Consider the following 18,809-nt stretch of genomic DNA (forward strand, 5'->3'; position numbering starts at 1 on the left):
CTAATTACTTTTGACTTATTTTTGGTCAGATTTATCTGGTGAAAAGAACATTTGTGCCAAATAATTTTTTGAGCAATGACTTTTCCTGGTCAGTTTTCAAATGCCAAATGAAATTAAGCTAAGATGGCAGTGTTTACCAAGTTCTACCTAGCTGGTGCAATTGAAACAAGTACCCCAGGTAAATCAAGGTGAAGAAAAGTTGACTGTTTTAATCTCTTGGATGATAAAACAATTGTCTGCATTCCTTGGCTACTTTCAGAAGCACAAGACTGCTTCTATCTTATTTATAGCACAAAATACAACAGTGAAAGATTACTTGTTTGTTACCTTGAAAAAGTCAGTTTCACAAATTCCACTTTTCTTATCAATAAGGACTGGATATAAAACCTATGGATAAAATTTTTACATGAATAAAAACACTGAACTGGAAGTTTTTAAAGTCTTTTAGCTCTTCATTTATAAATTTTATTATATTTAAAGATCTCTTTTCAGCATATTTCATTTATCTTAAACTTTTTGCTATAGGTTTACAGATTTCTCTTTAAGATCCTTGTTGCTAGAGATATTTCCCTCTGTTGAATATTTTTATCTAAAGGATTTAATTTCTCTAATAAACTTAATATGACTATAAATATCATCCTAAATATTTGTGACCATAATACAATCTTTTGTAAAAGAGTGAATTGTGGCCCGGCCGGGCGTGGCTCAGCGGTTGAGCGTCGACCTAGGATCCAGGTGATCAGGGTTTGATTCCTGGTCAGGGCACATGCCCGGGTTGTGGGCTTGATCAATGACTCTCTCATCATTGATGTTTCTGTCTCTCTTTCCCTCTTCTTTCCTCTCTCTGAAATCAATAAAGATATATTTAATAAAAATTAAAAAAAAGAGTGAATTGTGTTGTATACTAATAGTAGAATGAGACCTATTATGAACTGGTTAATAGAACCATTTTTTTGTAACAGCAAAAAATAAATAAAAATAAAACACTTCAAATGTCCACATATAGGAAAATGGACATCAGGATGATAGTATAGTTATGTTATATCATACAATGCAGCAGTGAAAAATGAATGTATATTAGCAATGTATTCATTAATGTCAATATTTTTCATAAACATATTGAGTAAAATAAAAAATGTTTCAGAAGTAGATATACAATATAATTCCTATTATACAAGGTTCAAAAAAAATTTAGAATGCTAAATTTAAATGATATTATTTAGTGAGCAAGAAAGAAGTCTGTTGGGGAAAGATTGCTATATATCCTTGAAGGATATCCTTATCAGTTTATATGAACTAATCACCCAGCCCTTCTTTCATGACATAAACAACTAAGGATGGACAAATATTTAAAGAAAGCTAATGGCACTGTAGACAAGCCAAGATTAGTAAGGAGACCTAACTTCAGAGAAAGCAAAGATAATGTAAGGAATAGAATATACCATTTAATTTTAAAAATTAATATCCTCAGAATCACCCAAGGAGAATACTATGCCCAAAAAGACTGTTATAAAGAAAGAAGTATTGAGAGAAGATTTTTGGAAGTTAAAAACATATTTGGCAAAACAAATTTAATAGAAGAGACAAATAAATTGGATACAACTAAGTAATCACCAGGAAGATAGCCTGGTAAATAACTAAGAATGTAAAGTTAAATTAAAAAGAAAATAGGGCTTGAAACATAAAATTGAAAGGAAGAAATAGTCATTTTTTTAAAAGGTGGGGGTGGGAGTTTTTGTGAACTGAAGAGGCGAGGAAAGATTATAGCCTTCAGATGGAAAAGACCCACTGAGTGCCAAGCAGGGAAAATAAAGTTATCTGCACTAGACACAGATTCAAATTTGATGTTTCCAGAGTCCAAAGGAAAGAAAAACGTTACATAAGAACAAGAATTACACCAGTATTAGACTTAACATCATTTGCAATAAATTCTGAAAGAAAATGGACTGTCTTTAAAGGAAATTTTTATCCTAGAAATATATATCCTGCAAAACTAGCATTCAACTGAGTGTAGTGTAAAGAATAAAGACAGTTTTCTTTTAGAATTATCAGGACTCAGGAAATTTACCCCAAATGAACCTTTTCTGAAAAAATAATTAATTTAGAATATTTTCCAACAAAAGATTCTAAGAAGAATGTCATGAGCTATAGAAACAATAATGAACAAATAAATCATTAGAATTTATAGGTAAGTATGAATTTGTGCTGATAATGTCCTTCAAATTATTAAGAAAGAATTTCTTTAAAAGTAATGGCATAAGCTCTGGCTGATGTGGCTCAGTTGGTTGGGCATGGTCCTGTGCACTGAAAAGTTGCCAGTTTGATTCCTGGTCGGGGCCGGTGCCCGGGGTTTCAAGCTTGATCCCCAGGAGGGGGGTGTAGGAGGCAGCAGATAATGTTGTGCTCTCCCATGGATGCTTTTTGTCTCTCTCCCTCTCCCTTCCTCTCTCTCTAAGGAAAAAAAAATCAAGTAATGGCATAAAATAAAAGCAGATAATATTATCACAGTAACAATTCGTATGATTTAAAAGAACATATTAGGTGGTGGAAGGAAATAGATACCAATATACTAAAAGTCTTTACTTTTCCTGGAAAAGGATGTTATAGATACTGGTTAATTGTCAATAATCACTGAAAATATAAATTTAGATATAGAAGTTAATATTATCATTGGTGAGATACCATTTTATATAGATAATATTTCTATTTATTTCCTTTATATTGTTTACAATATGCCTTTAGCCTTATGGACTTCAACTCTGAATCTGCCTGCTTATCTATTACTGGCCTTAGGAGATATTGCAATATTTTCATATTTGTTATTCCTGCCCAGGATTTCTGTCCAGGATAGCCTACTAATCTCCTGTGCTAGCAACCTAAATTGAACCACCCTCAAATTTTAAATACAGCATAACCTGCTTGTCTTCTAGCCCTTGGCCAAGCCTCCGTAAAAGAGAGCTCCTGTTTGCTCCATTTCTCTTGAACTTTACCTGCCCACTGCATGCTCTCTACTCCCACCAATTTAGTGTCTTCCCTTACCACACCCAAGGGAAAGATGGACTCATGAAAAAGAGATCTCTGCTTGTTCTCTTCATTTCCAAGAAGTCTTTTCTGCTTCATTCCTTTGTGAAGAAAACCCCCTATTCTCTAAATACAGGCTGTTTAGAGCTTTGAGAACTTCAAAGATATAATGCTACAAACTTTGAAATCTATTATTTGGTCTACCACTCTGGGGGGTTATTTTGTAAAACATCTTTGGTGTACATATCATTTGGTGTACCATTGCGTTGATCCAGTAAAACCTCAATATAACAGACTAATTTTGGTGAGGGGGTGTTTGTTAAAGTGGAAAGTCCATTATATAATAAAGTAGGTTTTCCAAATGCATATGTTAAAAATTTGACAAATTAGTTTACCTGTTTTTACTTATGTAGACACATTTGTGTAATTAAAATTAACTATGTATGAAAAGTTTAACTTCACAGAAAAGTTTCTATATGTAATACAGTAATTTTAAACTTATACTGAATAGGTCTAGTAAATGTGTGCATTCACCAGTCACCGTGAGTAAACAAATACATAAGGCTGGTGTGTGGCTTAGCACACATGGGAATATCGTTGGTTAAAATTAATGCAGAAAGTCACACTAAGCGACAAAGTTATTGCACATGATGTGGTGTGATCACCTGCTGATCATTCACCAAACATTGTTTAGGAGCAGCAACTCTTGAATTTAAATATGTAGACTATAGTTATAGATATGTAATATTTATTTATGTTGGTGAAATTACTACAGTGTTTTTTCTAACATAGGGCTTATTCACTAAAATTTGTTAAGAATAACAGAATCCTAGAAGAAAACATAGACAGTAAAATCTCAGACATCTCATGTAGCAGAATTTTCGCCAATGCATCTCCTAGGTCAAGAGAAACAAAGGAAAAATAAACAAATGGGACAACATCAAAATAAAAAGCTTCTGCATAGCAAAAGAAACCATCCTCAAAATGCAAAGGGAACCCACAGTATGGGAGAACATATTTGCCGATGTTACATCTGATTAGGGGTAAATTTACAAAATACGTAAAGAACTCATACATATGAGGAAGACAAACAATCCAATTAAAAATAGGCAAAGGACCTAAATAGACACTTCTCCAACGAGGACATACAGATGGCCAATGAACATATGAAAAAATGCTCAAAGTCAGAGAGAGATGCAAATTAAAATCATGATGAGGTATCACATCACACCCCTCAGAATGGCTACCATCAATAGATCAACAAACAACAAGTGCTGGTGAGGTTGTGGAGAAAAGGGAACCCTAGTACACTGCTGGTGGGAATGCAGACTGGTACAACCACTGTGGAAAACAGTTATGGAGGTTCCTCAAAAAATTAAAAATAGAACTGCTTTTTGACCCAGTGATCTTATTTCTGGGAATATATCCCTAGAAGCCAGAAACACCAATCAGAAAGAATATATGCACCCCTATGTTCATAGCAGCACAATTTACAATAGCTAATAATCTGGAAACAGCCCAAGTGCCCATCAGTAGATGAGTGGCTAAAAAAGGCTGTGGTACATTTACACAGTGGAATACTCTGTAGCTGTAAAAAAGAAGGATCTTTTACTCTTTGAGACAGCCTGGATGGGTCTGAAGACAATTATGCTAATTGAAATAAGCCAGTCAGAGAAAGACAAGTATCCCATGATCTCACTTATATGTGGAATCTAATGAACAAATAAACTGGTGAACAAAATAGGTCCAGAGACATGGAAGCATGGAACAGACTGACAGATCTCAGAGGGAAGGGGGGAGAGGGTGGCAGAAAGAGATTAACCAAAGAATTTATAGATGTGTAGCCCATAGACACAGATGCAGACAATAGTGAGGTGAAGGCCTAGGGTGGGGCAAGAGCTGGTGGAGGGGGACAAAGAGGGTAAATGGGGGACATCTGTAATACCCTCAACAATAAAAATAAATTTAAAAATAACAGTGAATTAATAACAAAAAAATAACCCGTTAATTTAATTAGAAGCAAATCTTGGTTAAAAGCATTTTAAAATTAACAGGTGATAATTTTCACACATGACATACAGATGGGAAATTTTGTCCATTTAATCTGAAGTTCCTTAAATCAAGGTCTAAAAAATAGAAAGTTTTCTGTAATGGGGAAGGCTATGCATGTGCGCGAGTAGGGCTACATGGGAAATCTCAATACCTTCTGCTCAACTTTTCAGTGTACCTAAAACTGCCCTAAAAACAGTGTGTTTTTTAAAAGAATATTTAAAAAATCATTTGAAGGTTTTTTTTAAGAAAAATGAATTTATTTATTTTTACACTTTATTAAATTTATTGGGATGACAGTGGTAAATATGAATATATAGGTTTCAGGTGTGGGTTTCTATGTTACAAGATCTGTATATTGCTCTGTGTGCCCACCACCCAAAGTCATATCTTCTCCCATCACCATATATTAAGACCCTCATCCTCCCCTAACCCCTTACCCACTTCCCTCTGGCAGCCACCACACTGCTGTTTGTGTCCACGAGTTTCAGTTTTATATCCCACATACGAGTGAAATCATATGGTTCTCAGCTTTTTATGACTGACTTATTTCACTTAGCATAATATTCTCAAGGTCCATCCATGTTGTTGCAAGTGGCAATATATCATCTTTTTTATGGCTGAGCAGTATTCCATCGTGTACATGTACCACACCTTCTTTATCCAGTCTTCTATTGCAGGACACATTGGTTATTTCCATGTCTTGGCTGCCATGTATAATGCTGCATGAACATAAGGGTGCATATATCTTTGCAAATACATGTTTCCAAGTGTTTTTGGTATATATCCAGGAGAGGGATTGTTGGGTCATATGGTAGCTCTATTCTTAATTTTTTGAGAAATCACTAGACCATTTTCCATAGTGGCTGTACCAGTCTACATTCCCACTAGCAGTGAATGAGGGCTCCCTTTTCTCCACAGTCTCTCCAACACTTGTTATTATTTGTCTTGTTGATAACAGCCATTCTAACAGGTGTGAGGTGGTATCTCATTATAGTTTTGATTTACATTTCCCTAATTGAGGTTGAACATCTTTTCGAATATCTATTGGTTGTTTGTATGTCTTCTTGGGAGAAGTGTCTGTTCAGGTCCTCTGCTCACTTTTTGATTGGGTTGTTTGTTTGACATTGATTTTTATGAGTTCTTTATATATTTTGCAAATATATAAAGCCAGTGCCAGAGCCAGTGTTTGTAAATTTCATCTCCCATCTGATTGGCTGCCTCTCTCTTTTGTTGTCAGTTTCTTTTGCTGTGCAGAAGCTATAATCCCATTGAGATAGTCCCATTGATTTATTTTTGTCTTTACTCCCCTTGCCTTTGAGGTCAAGTTCATAAAATGTTCTCTATGACCGAGTTCCATAAGTTGGGTATCTATGTTTTCTTTTATGTAACTTATTGTTTCAGGTCTCAAATTTAGGTCTTTGATCCATTTTTAGTTAATTTTTGTACATGGGGACAAACTGAAACCCAGTTTCATTCTTTTGCATGTGACTTTCCAGTATTCCCAGCACCATTTTTTGAAGAGACTATCTTTACTTCATTGTGCGTTCCTGGCTCTTTTGTCAAAAATTATCTGCCCATATACATGTGGTTTTATATCTGGGATCTCAGTTCTGTTCCACTGATCTGTGTGTCTGTTTCTGTGCCAGTACCATGCTGTTTTGATTATTGTAGCTCTGTAGTATAATTTGGAGTCAGGTAGTGTGATAGCTCCAACTTTGTTCTTTTTTCTCAGGATTACTTTGGCTATTCGGGGTCTTTTGTGGTTCCATACAAATCTGATGATTTCTGGTTCTATTTCTTTAAAAAATGACATTGGTATTTTGATGGGGATTACCTTAAATCTGTATATTTCTTTGGATAATATGGTCATTTTAACTATGTTGAGTCTTCCAATCCATGAACACGGGATATTTTTCCATTCTGTGGTGTCTTTTTCAATCTCTTTTATTAATGCTTTGTAGTTTTTAGTATATAGGTCTTTTATGTTCTTTGTTGATTATTCTTAGGTATTTTATTCTTTTGGTTGCAATTGCAAAAGGAGGTATTTTTTTCATTTCTTTTTATGAAGTTTTGTTAGTATACTAGAAGGCAGTGGATTTTTGTAAATTGATTTTGTATCCCGCAACTTTACTGTATTTGTTTATTGTTTCTAATTGTTTTTGGTGGAGTCTTCAGGGTTTTCTATATACAGAATCATGTCTTCCATAAAAGTGACAGTTTTACTTCTTCCTTCCCTATTTGGATGCCTTTTATTTCTTTCTCTTGCCTTATTGCTCTGGCTAGGACTTCCAGAACTAGGTTGAATAAAAGTGGTTAGAGTGGACATTCTTATCTTATTCCTGATCTTAGAGGAAAAGTTTTCAGTTTTTCAACATTGAGTATGATATTAGCTGAGGGTTTATCATATATGGCCTTTATTATGTTAAGGTACTTTCCTTCTATTCCTATTTTATTGTTTTAATTATAAATGGATGTTGTATCTTATCAAATGCTTTTTCTGCACCTATTGATAAGATCATATGAATTTTATCCTTTCTTTTGTTAATGTGCTTTATTGCATTGACTGATTGATTTATGTATGTTGAATCATCCTTGTGCCCCTGGAATGAACCCCATTTGATCATGATGTATTTTTTTTTTTTTTTATGTACTGCTGTATTCGACTTGCTAAAATTTTGTTTAGAACTTTTGCATCTGTATTCATCAGAGATATTGGTCTGTAGTTTTCTTTTTGTGTGTTATCCTTACCAAGTTTTGGCATCAGGGTTATATTGGCCTCATAAAATGTGTTAGGATGTATTGCCTCTTCTTCAATGTTTTAAAGAATTTGAAAAAGACAGGTTTTAAATCTTCTTTGAACGTTTGTTAGAATTCACTGGTAAAGCCATCTGGTCCTGGACTTTTATTTTTTGGGAGGTTTTGATGGTTGTTTCAATTTCCTTGCTGCTGCTGACCTATTTAGATTTTCCAGTTCTTCATGATTCAATCTAGGAAGCTTATATATTTCTAGGAACTTATCCATTTCTTCTAGGTTATTGAATTTAGTGACATATAGTCTTTCATATTATTCTAGTATGATCCTTTGTATATCTGTGATGTCTGTGGTGACTCCTCCTCTCTCATTTCTGATTTTTGTTTATATGGGTCTTTTCCCTTTTGTCCTTAGTGAGTCTAGCCAGGGGTTCGTCAATTTTATTAATCATTTCAAAGATCCAGCTCTTTGTTTTATTAATTTTTTGTGTAGCCTTTTTATTCTCTATTTCATTCAATTCTGCTGTAATTTTTATGATTTCCCTTCTTCTGCTGACTTTGGGTTGCTTTCGTTCTTCTTTTTTTGGTTCTTTAAGATGTGATGTTAGATTGTTTACTTGGGATTTATCTTGTTTCTTGAGCTAGGCCAGTAATGATATAAATTTCCCTCTTATTACTGCTTTTGCTGCATCCCAGTAGTTTTGATAGTATTGCCATTCTCATTAGTCTCTATATATCTTTTAATTTCATCTTTTATTTCATCTTTGACCCAGTCATTTTTTTGTAGTATGTTGTTTAATCTCCATGTATTTGTGGGTTTCTTTACTTCCTTTTTGCAGTTGACTTCTAATTTAAAGGCACCATGGTCAGAGAATATGCTTGGTATAATGTCAGTCTTCTTGAAATTGTTGATGCTAGTTCTGTGATTCAACATATGATCTATCCTTGAGAATGTACCATGTGCATTAGAGAAGACTGTATAATCTGATGTTCTGGGATGAAAGGCTCTCTAAATGTTAATTACATCCATTTGGTCTAGCTTTTCATTTAAGGCCAATATTTCTTTATTGATTACCTGTTTGGTTGACCTGTCTAGAGCTGTCAATAGAGTATTAAGGTCTCCACCTATGATTGTGTTTTTTTCTGTTTCTCCCTTTAGTTCTGTGAGTAGTTGCTTTATATATTTTGGTGCTTCCTGTTTGGGTGCATATATATTGAGAAGTGTTATATTTCCTTGATGTAGTGTCCCCTTGATCATTATAAAGTGTCCATCTTTGTCTCTTGTTATCTTTGTTGTCAAGAAATCTATTTTTTCAGATATAAGTATGGCTACACCTGCTTTTTGGTGGATGTTATTTGCTTGAAGAATCATTTTCCTCCCTTTTACTTTGAATCTACCTTTGTCTTTTTAGCTTAGATGTGTCTCTTGTAGGCAGCATATGATCCACTCTGCTACTCTGTGCCTCTTTATTGGTAAATTCAGTCCATTTACATTTAGGGTAATTATTGATGTATGAGGATTTCCTATAGCCATTTTATCTTGTTTTCTGGTAGCTCTGTGCCTCCATTGGTTCTTTTCCTTTGTACTTCTGTCTGTTGTTTTTGTTTGGTGGTGTTTCATACTGCTTTCCTCTGTGTCCTATTTTTTTAAGCTGTGTCCTGGATTGGGGATTTTTGTGTGTGGTTACCATTAGGTTTATAAAAAATAAAGTTGCATATGTACAAGAGTTGCTTTTTTTTTTTGAATAAATCTTATCTTCATCTTCCTTTGACAGTCCAGACCCTTACCTGGTCCCCCTTTAAGTTTTTATTGTCACAAATTACCCCTGATAATGCTGTAAGTATTTGGGGATCTTACTCATAGTGTTGTGACCTTATGTTCTTTGTTTCAGGTAGAATAACTCCCTTGAGTATTTTCTGCAATGGAGGTTTTCTAGTGATAAAACCTCAGCATCTGTATGTCTAGGAATGTCTTTATTTCTCCTTCATATTTAAATGATAATTTTGCTGGATATACTATTTGTGGCTGGTAATTTCTCTCTTTCAGACAGTTGAATATTTGGTTCCACTCTCTTCTGATTTGTAGAGTTTCCGCTGAAAAGTCGGATGAAATTTTGATGGAATTTCCTTTGTAGGTCACTTCTTTCTTTTCCCTGGCTTCTTTGAGAATTTTTTCTTTGTTGCTAATTTTTGACAGTTTTAATACAATTTTCCTTGGAGGGGGCCTCTTTGGATTGAAGTAACTAGATGTTCTGTTTGCTTCTTAGATTTGAGGATCTAGTTCTTTCCATAGATTTGGAAAATTCTCATCCACTATTTGTTTGAATAGGCTCTCTGTTCCCTTCTACCACTCTCCCTCTGGAGTGCTTACTATTCTAATATTGCTTTTTCTGATGGAGTCAGATAGTTCTTGTAGAGCTCTTTCATTTTTCTTTTTGCTCAGGTCATTCTCTTCTTCCCTCTGCATTTCTAGATTTCTGTCTTCAATATCACCAGTTCTTTCTCCATCTGGTTGGCTCTGTTTCCTATGCTCAGTAGCTCATTTCTAATCTTCTTTATTGAATGCTTCATTTCCATGGTTTCTGATTGGTTCTTTTTTAAAGTTTCAATCTCTTTTGTAAAGTACTCGTTTTGTTCATTGATTTGTTTTCTGAGTGCACTGAATTGCCTGTCTGTATTTTCTCACATCTTGTTGAGTATTTTCAGAACTGCAATCTTGAAATCTCTGTCATTTATATCACATGTTTTCATGTGTTCCAGCTAACTTTCTGGGAATTTTTCATTTTCTTTCTGATCATCCTCATTACCGTGGTTATTCATGGTTTTTGCTACTCTCCTTTGTCTAGGCATAAATGTCCCTTCTATAGCAGCATTCTCTGAAGAGATCTTTCTACTATTTTCCAGTAGATGGTGCTGAATCACAAGATATTTTAGCCCCTTTAATATCCCAGACTTGACCTCTGTGGCTTCTGTCAGACAATAGGGTGTGTTGCTTGGGGGTGGGGTTTGTTTTGCCCTCACCATAATGGTGACCCGGACCTCTGTGTGGTCCAGCCCTAAGCATCAAACCTGGGGATCAATCACAGAGAGAAACAGTGGTTCCACTGCAATAGCTCTTGGTTTACAGATAAAATGTTCCTTACCCGACACTGAGGGCAGAGGGAGGCAAGTTTTGGGAGTCCAAGAGATCAGGGCAGGGCTCTGTGGTTCAGTTTCTTTGTCAGAAATACCACTGCCTGACAGTAGACAGTTGCAGGGCAGATCTATTAGCTCTGGCAGGCATCTGCTGGCTCAGTTACTGTTAGTTCTGTCACTGTTCAGTCACTGTTTGCTTTGCTCACTCTGCTGGACTGCGCCCTGCAGCTCTCTGTTCCTCCAGGCATGTACAAGAGGCAACCGATCAATGTTTCTTTCTCTCTCTCTCTCCTCCCTCTCCCTTCCTCTCTCTTTCCCCTTCCCTCCTTCTCTCTCTAACAAGTAAGGATTAAAATAAATAAATGAATAAATAAATAAGTGAAAATGAACTGTATATAATTTCATTTTCAAATTTTGAAGCATTTATACTTCTGAAGTGATTACAGCATAGAAATACACTAAGACTTTTGGGCCATGATACACACACACACACACACACACACACACACACACATGCACACACACACATTATACACACATATATATATTATACATATATATATTTAGTAAGCTTTAAACAATGTTTTACACTTTATTGATTAATCCTTTTCACACTAAACCAAATCAATATTTAAAACCCATGAATTGTTGATCTATTTGGTTTTTAACACTTATATCAAAAATTAATCACAAATCAAGAATAAATAAAGTTTTGTGTTTGATTCAATTTTTAACCTATGACACAGGAATCTAAGGGTTCAATGAGCTTTTCTCTCAGTTACACCTATATATTATAATCAAGGAGGTACAACATCATCTGTTACTTTCCTTCGCTGCCTTTACATAAGTGTGAAAGCCCCAAAATATAAAATGATGCCAGAGAGGAAAATGTTATAATATTAATAATTAGTATTTGGACTGCGTTTAATACTTCATAAACATTTACATTTAAATTTTCATTTTGCCTTGAAGAGCTTTGTGGCAATACATGAATATAGTAAAATTAAAAATTGCAATGTTTTAATCTCTAGGCATATCAAACAATTTTGTTAATTCAACAACATTTATTTAGCACTGTTTGCCAAACCCTGTGCAGGTACACGTTAGATTTTGTGTGCCCTTTTTTCCCCCCTCTTAACATTCATGCAATTAAGTTCCCAGTGTATAAAAAACAGTTAGGTTAGATTAAAGAAACTTTCATTGGAGCCTTTCTAGAATGTTCTTTCACATAGGGAAATAAAATAGTTACCTCTGACCTATTGATAAAAATTTGAGCATATTTCCTCAGGGATGTGTTTCATAATTGTCATTGTGTGAGGGCAGTATTTTCCTTGGTGGGATGTAAAATTATAGTGCATTTATAATAGATTGCCTTTTAGATTAGCTGAAATAATATGGGTCAAGATACTTGTAAATATCTATATGTATGTAGGTTGTGTATCTTTATGATCTTATTTTACATCACCACCCAAAACTTATCCCACTTGATTATATTCAATTTAGCATTTTCAAGTAGAATTTTGTATATTTTTTTCACATGAATTAAAATTGCTTGCTAATAAGATTGTAAATTCTGAGGGCGAGTAGAGGCAGGAAGTTTTTGTTTGTTTGTTTGTTTTGTTTTGTTTTGTTTTGTTTTAAGCATGCTGGGTCCCCAGCTTGCAGTAAAATATTAGAACCAGACGAGGTCTTGCCAGAAATGTTGGCCCATTCTTTCCTTCTCCTTCCCACCCCTCCCCCAATCAGGTAAGTGAAATACTCAAGTTTCTAAGAAAACTTGCCTTTTACTTTTTAAGAAAGCATTTCCACTTTTTTTTTTTTTTTTACATAAGCTACTTTGCAAATCACTTTAGACTTATTAACTTACGAATCGTAGGATTTGGCATAATTTTGAAATAACTGTATTGTCTGGATTAATGGCACTGACAGTAATTCTGCAGAAACCAGCCATTGTCAATTATAGCTAAGTGATGCAAATGGGAGGAAAGCACAAGCCATGTCTTCAGACAAGTTATTGCTCCTTCAGAGTCCCGCCAAGTCTGTCAGGCATCGTGAAACCTAAGTGCACTATGTGTCTATGTGGAATGGATATGGTGAAATGTCAACTGTTTGAAACAGATGTTATCCATTTTTTATATATTGTTAACAGCATACATATTAGAACACATTTTCAGATCTATCTGTGAAGAAAATGAGATGTAATAATTACTTCTAGTGAATTTATTGCATCCTTTCCTGTTTGGAAATATTTAAAGCTACCTATCAGTGAATGAACCAGGCAACCAAGTACCAGAATCAAAGAGTTCAGTAATGAATAATGCGATAATTGAGGCAAAAAAAATTCATTATGTAAGTTTGCATTGTAATTATTTTGTTATTATGTGCATAAACAAATAGACTGTAGGATTTTCGTAGTATCCTACACTTTCACCAGTAGACTAGTGGTTCAGTCAGGAAACTTAAAAATTTCCTTCATTTTGGAGAAAGTATTCAATAGTTTTCGATAGCTTATCATTGATAAAGAAAATGTACTTAGTGAAAAAGGTATGTTTTCCCAGCTTACTAATTATCTGTTCTTTTTTTATATGATTGGATAATCAGTGTGTGAAATTTGAGTCTGTTTTATAGTCTTGTGTAAAACTTGAAGGCATATCTAAGACAGAAAATAAGCATCTTTTGTTTAAAAATTACTCAGTGTTCAGTCTATCAAGAACTAAAGAAGAGAAGGCTGAATTAAAGTGAACTAATTACAAAAAATCACTGCATTTTTTTGAATTTTTATTTCAGAGTGTACCATTTAAAGTGTTTTCTGGGTTAGACTTAAGAAAAGTTTATGTTGTTTTTCAGTTAAGATTGCTAAAAAAGACAGAGATCCTAAGATTTGACCTTTGTAGTGATCTTATTTAGTAAATTTCCTGAGCCTTAAGTTTGCTTGCAGACAAATAACTGCTTTGTGAAAAGTGTGAGAGATTTGTAAATGAAAGTGAAAAGCTGTTCCTTTCAAGCTGAATGATCAAACACATTTTTTTAAAAAAAACAGTGGTTGAACAGGTGTTTAGTATTAGGAACTTGTGATGTAAAGAATGCAACAACTGAATCTGGCAAAAATCCATGTAGTATTAAATTCTTTGTTCTTAAGAAGCAAAACTCAATGCTGCAAAAGTCAACTCAAATTTGTGCTCCATGAACAATGAGATATTAAAAAAATGCAGAAACTCATATAAAAGAATGTATAATTGTGTGATATCACTTACAATTATTTTCATACCTTTTGCCAACATTTATATAAAATATCATTTCATTTTTATATTATATCTTTCTGTGAATGTTGCAAGTGTTTAAAATAATTTTCTCAGTTGTTTCTTTCATTAATGACTAAAATATTTTTATTAAGAAAAAATTAAAAGTTAATACTTTTTGCCTTTTCATAAGAAGTGATTCACATAATCCATATTAATTTATTATCACCACTTCTTTATAAATTTATAGGTAACAGGTATTCTTATTTTAGAATAAATATCCTGAATGTATAAGTAAGTTGTAGAATTAGGAAGAAAACTCAAATAATCTCTCTTTCAAATCAGTAATATATCTATGAGATAATTTGCCTTGTAACCTTCTTAAACTTAATTTTGCTACTTGTCTAGAAAATAATGTCTGATTTTGAATTTTGATCTTGGAGGAAAAAAGTCTTTAGCAATTTCAAAAACAGTGGCCTAAGGATTTGCTCCAAGCAGAGAAGCCAGACATTTGAGAATGATTAGTCCAAAGAGAAGAGAACAAGTTAATTTCTGTGAGGTCCAAATACAAGCGTGGGCAATTTTAGTCAGGAATGTTGAGTGCTGAGTGTGGATGAGGCCAACTTCCTGACTACAGGTGTGACAGAACACAGCTGATCAAACAGCACAGGAATTTGACATCGCTCTCTGTTTAACTTCAGCTGCCCAATGAGCCATGCCCAATCAGTAAGCCACAGAGAACCTGGAGGAGGTTTGTGTAGGGGGAGCAGTTTCATACTAAGAATCCTGCCATAAACACGTTTATGAGCTTGGATTTGGTCAAGTTCGGGCCCTAGAACGTATAGCTGTCCGACAATGTGCCAAAGAGTGTGCACTATTTTTAAAAAATCTAAAACCTCTTTAATATATAATTTGTGGGTTTTTTCCTGCCCGCCTATTTTGGGTCTCCTATTATTTTTAACTCATGAAATGGTTCATAGTGCGCTGCTCACCTAGCCCCCAGTTCCTAAAATCCTAAGAGATTAAAGTGAACTATATTACGAATTTGTTTCTGAATGATAGATTTTCAAGTGGGGATAGGAAAGGCCAAAACATAAGTGAGGGTGTGAAGAAGCTTCTCTTCAGATCATAGCCGGAAGGACCACTACCTACAGGTCAAATCTGTTGCTTTCACCTGGATTCTTCTCCTCTGCTACTGTTCTCCCATTCCACGATTCTCAGGCCCAGTTCCAAAGCCGGCTACAGTGGCGGTTGCTAGTCTAGGAAGGGGTAGAACTAACAGAGATGTAACATACAAAATGGAAATTTACAATTAAAGCCTATATTCTAAATAGTAATATATAAAATGTGCCAACAATTAGCTACTTATGTAACCATTTACCCATTTAATTTTGAAAGTACATTTTGTTATTGATTATTAGTTACTTTATTAAAGAATCTCATCCATTAAATCAGTCATATCATTCTGCCGGCCTTAGCCGGGAACACCCAGGATCACACACTGCACTTCATCATCAGAAACTTCACCATCTCAAAATTTATTGCCTCAGACATCTGACTGGGACTCCATTTCCTAATCCTAGGTTGTGCCCCTTCATCTCTCTAGGCACACAGCTTCACACAAGAAATAGCCATAGGCACCAGTTAGTAGTAATGTTTTTTGCCTCCTTTTATGAATGTGTAAGCCCTTTTGTTACCCCTGTTTTCAAGAAGTGAACTAGATTTGGGCCCCTTATTTGAAATGCTCTTATTATCCTGCTTCTAGACCTAAACTCAGGATGCTCATGACTTCAGCTACATTGTACTTTGGATTTTTTTCTTCTAGGAGTTTTATAGTTCAGGGTTTACAATTAGATCTTTAATACATTTTGAGTTAATATTTTTTTAAATTTTATTTATTGATTTGAGAGAGAGAGAGAAAGGGAGAGAGAGAGAAACATTGATTTGTTGTTCCACTCATGAACTCATTGGTTGCTTCTTGTATGTGCCCTGACCAGAGATCAAACCCTCAACCTTTGCATACAGGGGATGACTCTAACCAACTGAGCTACCAGACTAGGGGGTTAATATTTTTATATGGTAAAGTGTAAGAGCCCAACTTCATTCTTTTGCATATGAATATCCAGTTTTCCCAGCATCATTTGTTGAAGACTGTCCTTTTCCCATTGAATGTTCATGGGAGCCTTTGGTCATGACAAAATGACTGTTAAAAATAACTTGAAAGAATAGCCACGGGTTTATTTCTGGGAGTCTGTTCTATTCCATTGGCCTACATGTCTGTTTTTATGTCATTATTACACTGTTTTGATTACTGTAGCTTTGCAGTAAGTTTGAAATCAGGAAATGTGAGACCTCCAACTTTGTTTTTTGTTTTGGCTACTTTGAGGTTATATGTGAATTTTAGGGTGGATTTTTCTGTTTCCACATAAAAAAATTTGCTGGGATTTTGATAGGGATTATATTGAATCTATAGATCACTACGGGTAGTATTGACCTCTTAACAATGTTAAGTATTCCAATCCATGAATACAGGATGTTTTTCCATTTACTTGTGTCTTTAATTTCTTTCAGCAGTGTTTTGTAATTTTCAGTGTGCAAGTCTTTTGCCTTTTTGTCTAAATTACCTTCTATGTATTTTTTCCTTTTTTTTTAAGAGCTTAATGTATTTTAATAGCAAACTTACAGGAACAGCACAGAAGACAGACAACATTAAAAACATGTACTTGCATGTAGGACAACTAGTTAGAAAAGTATAGTGAATGGATGGAATCTACTGTATGATAAAAATGCTACAAACACCATTTAGTTGCCATCATATTTTTTCCTTTTTGATGCTATCATAAATGGCACTGTTTTCTTAATTTCCATTTTGGATTGTTCATTAAGTGTAGAGAAACAAACTTTTGCATGTTGATTTTTTTCTCCTAAAACTTTGCGGAATTCATTTATTAATTCTATCAGTTTATTTTGGAATCTAAGTTTTTCTACATTTAAGATCATGCCATTTGTGAACAGAGATAATTTTACTATTTTTTCCAACTTAGAGATTTTTTTATTTCTTTGTCTTTTCAGCAGTCTGATTATAATGTGTCTCAGTATGGATCTCTTTAGGTTTATCCTAGGATTATTGTTCTAGTTCTAAGAAGAATGCCATTGATAGTTTGATAGGAATTGCTTTGGATAGTATCAACATTTAAACAATGTTAATTCTTCCAGTTTATGAGCATAGTATATCTTTCCATTTATTTGTGTCCTCTTCAATGTCTTACAATTTTCAGAGTACAAGTCTTTATCCCCTTAGTTAAATTTATTCCTAGGTATTTTATTCTTTTTGATGAAATTGTAATTATTTTCTTAAAATTTCCTTCTGGTAGTTCATTATTAGTATATAGAAATGCAACAAATTTCTGTATATTAATTTTGTATCCTGCAACTTTACTGAATTCACTTATTCTAATAGTTTTTTTGGTGGAATTTTTAGGGTTATCTCTATATAACATGTACCTGCAAATAATGACAGTTTTACTTCTTCCTTTCCAATTTGAATGCCTTTTATTTATTTTTATCTGATTGCTCTGGTTAGGACTTCCAGTATAATGTTGAAAATAAGCAGGGAGAGTGGGCATTGTCTTCTTCCTGGTCTTAGAGGAAAAGCCTTTTTTCACCATTAAGTATATTAGCTGTGGGTTTGTAGTTACTGATTTTGATGAAGTTTTCTTGTATATGATGGGTTATAGATTCTCTTTTTGTCTTTTATCTGTTTGTCTATGATGTATCTAGGTGTATATTTCTTGGTTTAACCTATTTGGAATTCATTAAGATATTGAATATATAGGTTAAAGTTTTTCATCAAATTTGGAAAGCTTTTGTCATTATTTCTTCAAATATTCTTTCTTCTCCTTTCTCTCTCTCTTGTTCTTCCAGAACTCCCATATATGTATATTGGTGTCTGCTGGTCCCTGAGAATGTGTTCATTTTTCTTTCTTTCTTGCTCCTTAGACTAGGTAATATGAATTGACCTACCTTTCAGTTTACTGAGTCTCTCTTCTGCCTGCTCAGATCTGCTATTGGGCCCATTTAGTGAAGTTCCTGTTTCAGTTATTGTACTTTTAAAGTATAGTATTTCTAATTGATTCTTTTTTAATATAATTTAAATCTCTTTATTGATATTCTCTACTTCCTGATACATTGTTATCAAATTTTAATTGTTTAGGCACAGTTCCTTGAACATATTTATAACAACTGATTTAAAATTTTTATCTAGTAAGCCCAACACTGTACAGGCTTCCTTAGGGTCAGATTTTATTGACTGACTTCTTTTCCCTGAGGCATACTTTGGTACATTCTTTGCTATTTCTTTGTATGTCTCCATAACTTTTTGTTGGAAATTAGTATTTTAAATAATATAATGTAGAAAGTCTGGGAATCAGATTTCCCCTTCTTGGGGGTTATGTTGTTGCTTTTGTTCTTGTTTTACTATTGTTTGTTAGTGACATTCATGGACTAATTCTACTATGTCTATATTCTTTGTCACTGAGGCCACTGAGCTCTCTGAGTTGACAGAGATTTTCTTTTTTGTCTTTTTGTTAATTCCCACCCAAGGATATTTTT

At 34.1% G+C, this 18,809-nt stretch overlaps 1 protein-coding gene across 4 annotated transcripts in view; it reads left to right on the plus strand.

The window, feature by feature from the left end:
* Positions 1-18,809, plus strand: part of ODAD2 (outer dynein arm docking complex subunit 2) — a 199,421-nt gene that overhangs the window by 114,480 nt on the left and 66,132 nt on the right. The window lies entirely within an intron of this gene.

This window comes from Miniopterus schreibersii (assembly GCF_964146895.1).
Source record: "Miniopterus schreibersii genome assembly, chromosome: 1".
NCBI lineage: Eukaryota > Metazoa > Chordata > Mammalia > Chiroptera > Miniopteridae > Miniopterus > Miniopterus schreibersii.